This window comes from Musca domestica, unplaced genomic scaffold (genome assembly GCF_030504385.1).
Source record: "Musca domestica strain aabys unplaced genomic scaffold, Musca_domestica.polishedcontigs.V.1.1 102, whole genome shotgun sequence".
Taxonomy (NCBI): domain Eukaryota; kingdom Metazoa; phylum Arthropoda; class Insecta; order Diptera; family Muscidae; genus Musca; species Musca domestica.
This window is the reverse complement of record NW_026712117.1, coordinates 886023-895193: the sequence shown is the minus strand read 5'-3', so window position 1 is coordinate 895193 and position 9171 is coordinate 886023.

Here is a 9171-nt window from a genome sequence, read left to right as displayed (position 1 = left end):
AAGGATGGACAGGGCTAAATCGACTTAGAATTTAACTCTGATTAAGAATATATACAGGGTGGGATGAAAAACCTGCAACCAACTTCAGACTGCTGTCATTTCTAAGCCACTCGTCCGACAGCTGTTAAAAGTATTCCAGTGACAGCTCATTATATTGTTTACAAGGGTACAAAAGCATTTTGCTGAGAATTTTGCAGAAAAAAAGTTATTCGTGATGGAATTCAAGAGTGATAGTATGATTTCTTTATATTTGGCGGGAAACCCACAAGTGGCTATCGTTAGAGCAATCAAGCATTTAAATGTGAATACATTTTTTGTGTCTCGTACCATTGCTCGTTACCGGGATACTGGTAGTGTAGCCCGACGTGAAGGAAGTGGACGGAAAAAAACAGAAACTTCAGCAGAAATGGTTCGAAATGTGAAGAAGCGACTTGATCGAAACCCGCGTCACAGTGGCCGAAAAATGGCTCGTGAGCTGAACATATCACAATATTCCATTCGCAAATATTGAAAAATGAGCTCGGGGTAAAGTCATTGAAATTCCAAAAAATTCAAGAACTTACACCGCAACAGAAAGAAAATAGAATCAAAAGAGCTAAAGAGTTGCTGCGAGAGAGGTCAGCTGAAAATTTGCACCTTCAGTTGCCCACCGGAACTCAAGCGTCGGCCATGGTGTGGGCCGCCATAACAGCCGATGGTTGCCATAAATGCCGAATATTATCGCGAAAATATTGCAAAGGGGGAATTAAAGCCTTGGGCACGCAAACATTTTGGCCGCAGACCTTGCACATTCAGATAGGACTCAGCACCATCGAACTCAGCACGCGCCACCTAGGAATGGTTACAAAATGAGGTTCCTCGCTTCATTTCCAGTGCACATTTCCAGCGCACAATGGCTACCAAAATCTCCGGGTACCAATCCGTTGGATTATTTTGTCTGGCGTATTTTGGAAAACAAGATTGGCACTAAAATATACCAAAGTGTCGATCACCTCAAGCAAGCGCTTCGCCGGGAATGGGTCAAAATACCGCAGAGCAACACCCGGGCAGCTTGTGACGGTTTCATTGGCCGTTTAAAGGCCATAATTTGTATTGTGTCTAGGATTGTTGGTATTGAAAATGAGATATATCGGTCCAAGTTTTGATGTAGTCCCATATGACCGATATTCGGTATTTCGATGATTTTTACCACATTCTTTCACGAATTTGTCTGAAAATTGGTACTTGTAGGTCATGATGGGTCCTAGTTCGATTTTCAACAAATTTGACGGAGGCTTTTGTACCTATAGTACCAAATAACATTGCTGTATAGTGCATGATATGACTTCGATAAAGATTATATTAAAAACCAGTAAAGAAAGTGTTAAAGTCGGGCGGGGCCGGCTTTATGATACCCTTTACCACTTAGCTAATTTAGTAGAGCTCCGCATAACAATTAAAAGTCATACACGCTATGATTATAATTGTAATTTAAAGTTCAAAGGACTAAATATGCTGAAGCATTTGTACCTTTTAAATTCGGACTTGTATTGCCCATTTGGTGCACAATTAATTTGAAATCGGATAAAAATATATATGGGAGCTATATCGAAATCGGAACCGATCTCGATAAAATTTGGCAAAGATATTTCTGAGCTGTATTTCATATATTTACCTGAATATCGTTGTTACGGAGTGCATATTACGGCTGTGGGTAACAAATATAACAAATCGGATGAACAATATATATAGGAGCTATATCTATATCTGAACCGATCTTCACCAAATTTGACATACTAGCTTCTAGACTCAATTCGGTCGTAAGTGCCAAATTTCATCCCATTTGAGCAAATATTAGACGTTTGGTGCACAATCAAAGGTAAATCGGACGAAGTTATATATGGAAGCTATATCCAAATCTGAACCGATCTTGATAAAATTTAGCAAATGTATTTCTGAGCTGTATTTGATATATTTCCCCAAATATTGTTGTTGTAGAGTGCATATTATGGCTGGGGAGGACAAAAATAACAAATCGGATGAACAATATATATGGGAGCTACTGCTATATCTGAACCGATTTCGATCAAATTTAGCATACTTATTTTCTGATCTTATTTTCAGTCTGATCGTACGTGCAAAATTTCGTACTATTCAGACTGATATTACACGTTTGGTGCACAATAAAAGGCAAATCGGACGAAGATATGTATGGGAGCTATATATAAATTTTAATCGATTATCTCCAATTTCAACAGGGTTCGTCCTTGGGCCAAACAAATGATTTGTGCAAAATTTCATCTGGATAGGGCAAAAAATGCGAACTGTACTTTGTTTACAAATATACATGGACAGGCGGACGGACATGGATAAATCGACTCAGAATGTGATTCTATGCTGATCTTCAAAAGGAACTATGGGTCTATCTCGTTTCCTTTTGCCTGTTACAAACATATGCACAAAGACATAATACCCTGACCACCTTGTGGTGTAGGGTATAAAAATTATTGGAGCAATAAATATACCGGTCCGAGTATCGCTAAATGGCAGACCTTGAACATTCCAACAGGACTCAGCACCATCGCACGCGCCACTCAAGAATGGTCACAAAATGAGGCTCCTCGCTTCATTTCCAGCGCACAATGGCCACCAAAATATCCGGATACTAATCCGTTAAACTATTGTGTTTGAAGAATTCTGGGAAGCAAGATTAGCACTAAAAAATACCAAAGTGTTGATCACCTCAAACCAAAGGTAATGGGCCAAAATTCCGCAGAGCAACATTCGGACAGCGTGTGACGGTTTCATTTGCCGTTTGAAGACCATAATTCGTGCCAAAGGTGACCAATTCGAACAAATCTAAACTTATTCTAAAATTTGATACTATTTCCGACCTATTTTGCTCTCATTCAGTAAAATTAAAAAAAAAATGTAAAAATTATGGCATTTGACTTTGTTGCAGTTTTTTTTATCTCACCCTGTAGAAGTCTCTGTTTCTATTAAACATATATCGAAAGAAAGTACATCAATGTTCCCAAAAAGAACTAGAAAACATTTTCTAATTTTTGTGATCAGCTCGGCCTTTTTGAGCTGATATCAAAGGTAACATTAAATTTCATTTTACGCAAAAAGTGTAAAAAAAAAGAAATATCCTTCATATATTCATAATCAATATAAAATTCTTTGTCGATTTAACGACGTTCGTCTCTCTGTTTGTTGAAATCACTATATAGGCCATATTATCACTATATAGGCAGAGCTTCAAAATTTTGCAGATATAGTTGTATTGTGTCTAGGATGGTTGGTATTGAAAATAAGATATATCGGTCCACGCCTTTGTATAGCCGCCACATAACTGTACCTCCGATATTCGGTATGAGTTTTGCCACATTTTTCGACGGATTTGTCTAACAATTGGTGTTCGTAGTTCATAATGGTTTCTGGCACCGGTGGAGGAACATTGCATATCTAGGTCTACGTTTTCCTATAGCGCACATATAACAGTACCTTCGGATATTCGGTATTTTGACGATTTAAACGACATGTTCTAATAGATTTGTGTAAAATTTGGTATTTGAAGTTCATAATGGGTTCTAGCTCCAGTGGCAGAACATTGAATATTTAGGTGCACTTTTTTCTATAGCTGTCAGTCCTTCTTTCCGTCCGTCCGTCTGTCCATGTATTCTTGTTATCCGATTCAGATGAACTTTTCAAAACAATATTTGTTTTTAACCGATTTCGGGTTAATTGTGCACTAAATGGTCAATAAAAGCCCTAATGACTTGAATTTTGGTACATCCCACCGAATTCAGCAAGTACATCAAATTTGGAGAAAAATTGGCTCTGATATTGCTATAGCTCCCATATATATGTTTCATCCGATTTGGGGTTTTGAATCCTTCACATTCGTAATATGCACTCCACAAGAATGATATTTGGTACCGGACATCAGATACTGCTCGAAAATACCTCCGCCAAATTTTAGCGAGATCGGTTCAGATTAGGATATTGCTCCCATGTGTCATCCGATATATCTATTCGACAAAAATAATATTTGGTACCAGATATCTGCCAAATTTTATTATGATCGGTTCAGATTTGGATGTAACTCATATATATATACCTTCAACCAATTTCGGGTAAATTGAGCACCAAATGCTCAATATCAGTCTAAATGACCTGAATTTTGGCACATCCGACCGAATTCAGTCTGGAAGTAAGTACATCAAATTTGGTGAAAATCGGTTCAGATATAGCTATAACTCCCATACATATGTTTCATCCGATTGGTGTCTTTAATTCGATTTCAAGTTTATCGTGCAAATTATGGCTAATATCACATCAAATGGAGTGATTTTCGGGACGTACGTTTCGATTTTCTGAAAGTCAGCTCCCATATATATTTTTTAATGTAATCCTTATCGAAGTGACATCATGCTGTCTATAGCAATGTTAGTTGGTATAAAAGGTTAACATGTCTCCGTCAAATTTAGTGAAAATCGATTCAGAATCTGATATGCCTTCTATATATCAGTTGCGTCTGAAACCTAATTATAGCTACTCTAAAGCCAAATGTTGATAGGTAGTTAGGGATAGGGATCTACTTCAAATAAATTATTTTGTTACGGGAGCTCTACTAAATATGCATAGTAGACTTTCGACTTTTACTTACAGATTTTTACTTGTTTTCAAATTAAATTACCGTGATTTTTAAAGTAATGTCGCGATATTTCCCAGCGTTGTTCAGGCATATACACATCCATATTTGTTAAGCTGAAGTAAAAAACTAATTATCTTTCAAATCAGACATAAGCTAAGGGTTATCCTTCATGTGTTGAAAAGAAATATTGTAGTTCGTCTTGGTCAGGAGAAAAATTAATAAATAAATTGAAATGGGATACTTACAAACCAACATTTGTACATATTCCTGCATAATGTTTTTTTATGTTTCACAAATTTATTTAGGGTTTTCTTTTTTACTATATTTATTACAATTATTTAAAATGGTTGTTTGATGTTTTCTATTTTCTTTTCAGTTTTTTTTTCTTTGCTACGAATCTATTTCAATTTAAGTTGTATTGTAAACTTATTTTCTGGATATTGAATCTATTTGTGTTTTAGTTTTAACGGTTGTGGGTTAAAAGTTGATTTCTGTTGTCTTTAATTCAGATATTGTTTGTTTGCATATCATGAATATATTTTTCTTGTATTGGTTTTGGTTTTCAACGCTTATTTTAAATATTATTCAAATAGTATGCATATCTAGGACACATTGAGTTCTTATTTTTTTTTTTTTTTGCTGCAAATGAAAAAAATGTATTTTACAATTTTTGTGGATTTCATTTCTTTGAATATAAAAATGAATATTAACACTTACCTAATTATTTTTTATTTTTTGAGAAAACTTTAAAGATTGTTTTTCAGGAAAAATTAAAAAAAAAATAAATTAATTAATAAATAAAAAAATATTTTATTTAATCAGCGTTATGACCAAGGAAGTCCTAAACTTACAGGGTGAATTTTAATCCCGTCCTTAAACTCTTTAAAAAAAAATAAAGCTGTAGGCTTTGAAAATTACAGGGTGAGATGAAAAACCTGCAACCAACTTAAGACTGCTGACATTTCTAAGCCTCTCGCCCGACAGCTGTTAAAATTATACCAGTGACAGCTCATTATATTTACAAGCGTACAAAAGCATTTTGGTGAGAACTTGCCAGAAAAAAGTTCTTCGTGATGGAATTCAAGCGTGATAGTGTTATTTCTTTGTATTTGGCTGGAAAACCACAAGTGGCTATCGTCAGAGCACTCCAACATTTAAACTGGTAGCGTAGCCCGACGTCAAGTAAGTGGACGGACGGAAAACAGCAACATCAGCAGAAATTGTCCGAAAAATAAATAAGCGACTTGATCGAAACACGCGTCGCAGTGACCGAAAAATGGCTCGTGAGCTGAACACATCGCAATATTCCATTCAGCAAATATTGAAAAATGAGCACGGGGTAAAGCCATTGAAATTCCAAAAAGTTCAAGATCTTACACCGCAACAGAAAGAAAATGGACTCAAAAGAGCTAAAGAGTTGCTTCGCTTGGTCGAAAGTGTTGAACTGCCGAATTTGGTTTTCTCCGATGAGAAAACATTCGTTGTCCAGCAGTAAACAAACAAAATGATCGAGTTTACTTGCCAAAGGGGTCAGCTGGAAATGTGTACCTTTGGTGAGCCACCAGAACTCAAGCGCCGGCCATGGTGATGGTGTGGGGCGCCATAACAGCCGATGGCTGGTTTCCGCTCGTATTAATCATCGTCCGTTGCATCAGAATAAATGCCGAATATTATCGCGAAAATCTTCTGGAGGGTAGGATGTCGAAGGTGTATTAAAGCCTTGGGCACGCCAACATTTTGTCCGCAGACCTTTCACATTCCAACAGGATTCAGCACCATCGCACTCAGCACGCGCCACCCAAGAATGGTTACAAAATGAGGTGCCTCGCTTCATTTCCAGCGTACAATGGCCACCAAAATCTCCAGATACCAATCCGTTGGACAATTGTGCCTGGAGTATTTTAGAAAGAAAGGTTGGCACTAAAAAATACCAAAGTTTCGATAACCTCTAGCAAGCGCTTCGCCGGGAATGGGCCAAAATAGCAATAGCAGAGCAACTTTCGGGCAGCGTGTGACGGTTTCATTGGCCGTTTGAAAGCCATAATTCGCACCAGAGGTGACCAATTCGAAAAAATATAAACTTATTTTAAAATTTGATGCTATTTCCGACATTTTTTGCTTTCATTCAATAAAATTAAAGAAAAAAATTAAAAATTATGTCGTTTGACATTGTTGCAGTTTTTTATGTCACCCTGTATATTTTCTCGCTAAAATTTTAAAAGAAAATTACAAAACCAAATCTATTTTTGAATAAATTGTTATTAAATTTATTGTTTATTTTTGTTTAATACATTAAAAAATTAAATTACAATTAATTATGATAAGCGAACTATTTTTTCTTAATTTTAGTTAAGCGAGTGTTAATATTCAAAATTTTATTTTTTTACATAATTTTTTCTTCGAATCAATTTTTTTCTTTTTCTTTGTTTTAGTATAGTTTAATTTCTAATAAAAGAAAACAATAGTTTTACATTTTTCATTTCATTTTCTTTTGTTTTTCTCCTTAAAATGTTTTCTTTTTTTTCACATAATATGTTACTTTTGTGTTTGCATTTCAGTTCAGTCTTAGATAAATTATAGAAAAAATATATTTCATTATTTTTTTCAAGTTTAGTTGCTTTTAGTTTTTTTTTGTCCAAAAAATTGCCAAAATGTTTTACATTAATGTTTTGCGCACCAAACACAAGTAGTTTAATAATAATAATTGATTTTTGCTTTGTAATAGAAAAATTATATAAATATTTTGAGTTTGTTTTTTTTTTAATTTCTTTAAGAAATTACATGTCCTAAAGTTATTTTGTTTTTTTTTTTTGTAATTTATTTTTTTGTTTCAATTATTTTTTTTGTTATTTTTAAAATTCTAAATGTAAAAATTGAACATTTATTCAAATTCATGTCATTAGCAATTATTGTTGTTGGTTTGTGTGGGTGTACGTGTGGTTTTTGTCTCATTTTTTGATTATTTTTTATTACATATGTTTAAGATAGTATAAAATAATAAAATATTCTAAGATTACTTTTAAAATTATTTACAAATAGTTAAAAAAAAAATAATAGAAAAAATATTTCTAAAAAATTACACTGTGCAACACAAAAATTAATTTCGGTGAAAATCCAGCAGATTATGATAGTAGAGCTTACAAGTAAAAAAGCAGTAAGTTCGGGCCAAAATTTGAATACCATCCACCATTTGGAACGAATTAGGAAATTTTCAAAAAAAAAAAACCAGTAAGGAAAGCTCAAAAGTCGGGCGGGGCCGACTGTATGATACCCTACACCACTATGGATATTTAGTAGAGCTCTCGTAAAAAGGTTTATACAGGGCATTTCAGAGCTCTATGAGATATTTGGTACAAAATCAAAATCTATCAAATTCTATCGTGCATTTTACGAACTATAGCTATCTCTGAACCGGGTTTCTCCAAATTTTACGTATTAGCTTCTAGACTGAATTCGGTCTTATGTACGAAAATTCAGGTGATTTGGGCTGATATTGACCATTTAGTGAACATTTAACCCGAAATCGGATGAAGATATATATGGGAGCTATATCCAAATCTGAACCGATTTCGATAAAATTTAAAACAGCTATTCCTGTGCTCCATCTAATACCTGGTACCAAATATCACGGTTGTGGAGTGAATATTACGAATGTATGGGACTAAAATACTAAATCGGATGAAACATATATATGGTTGCTATATCTATATCTGAACCGATTTTCACTAAATTTGATATACTTGCTTCTAGGCTGAATTTGGTCCGATGTACTAAAATTCAGTCCATTTGGACTTATATCGGCCATTTGGTGGACAATTAACCCGAAATCGGATGAAGATATACATGGGAGCTATATCCAAATCTGAACCGATTTTCACTAAATTTTATATACTTGCTTCTAGGCTAAATTTGATCCGATGTACTAAAATTCAGTCCATTTGGACTTATATCGGCCATTTGGTGCACAATTAACCCGAAATCGGATAAAACATATATATGGGAGCTATAGCTGTTTCTGAACCGATTTTCTCCAAATTTGTTGTATTTGCTTTAAGGCTAATCTCGGTCACATGTGCCAAAATTCGGGCCATTTGGGCTGATATTGGCCATTTGGTGGTCAATTAACCCGAAATCGGATGAAGATATATATGGGAGCTATATCCAAATCTGAACCGATTTCGATAAAATTTAAAACAGCTATTTCTGTGCTCCATCTAATGCCTGGTACCAAATATCACGGTTGTGGAGTGCATAGTAGGAATGTGAGGGACTTAAAGATCAAATCGGATGAAAGATATATATGGGAGCTATAGCTATATCTGAACCGATTTTCTCCAAATTTGATATACTTGCTTCTAGGCCGAACTCGGTTGGGTGTGCCAAAATTCAGGTAATTTGGACTGATAAGTGGACATTCGGTGCACATTTAACCCGAAATCGGATGAAGATATATATGGGAGCTATATCTAAATTTGATCCGATTCTCACCAATTTCAATAGAGTTCGTCCTTGGGCCAAAAAAATATTGTTTG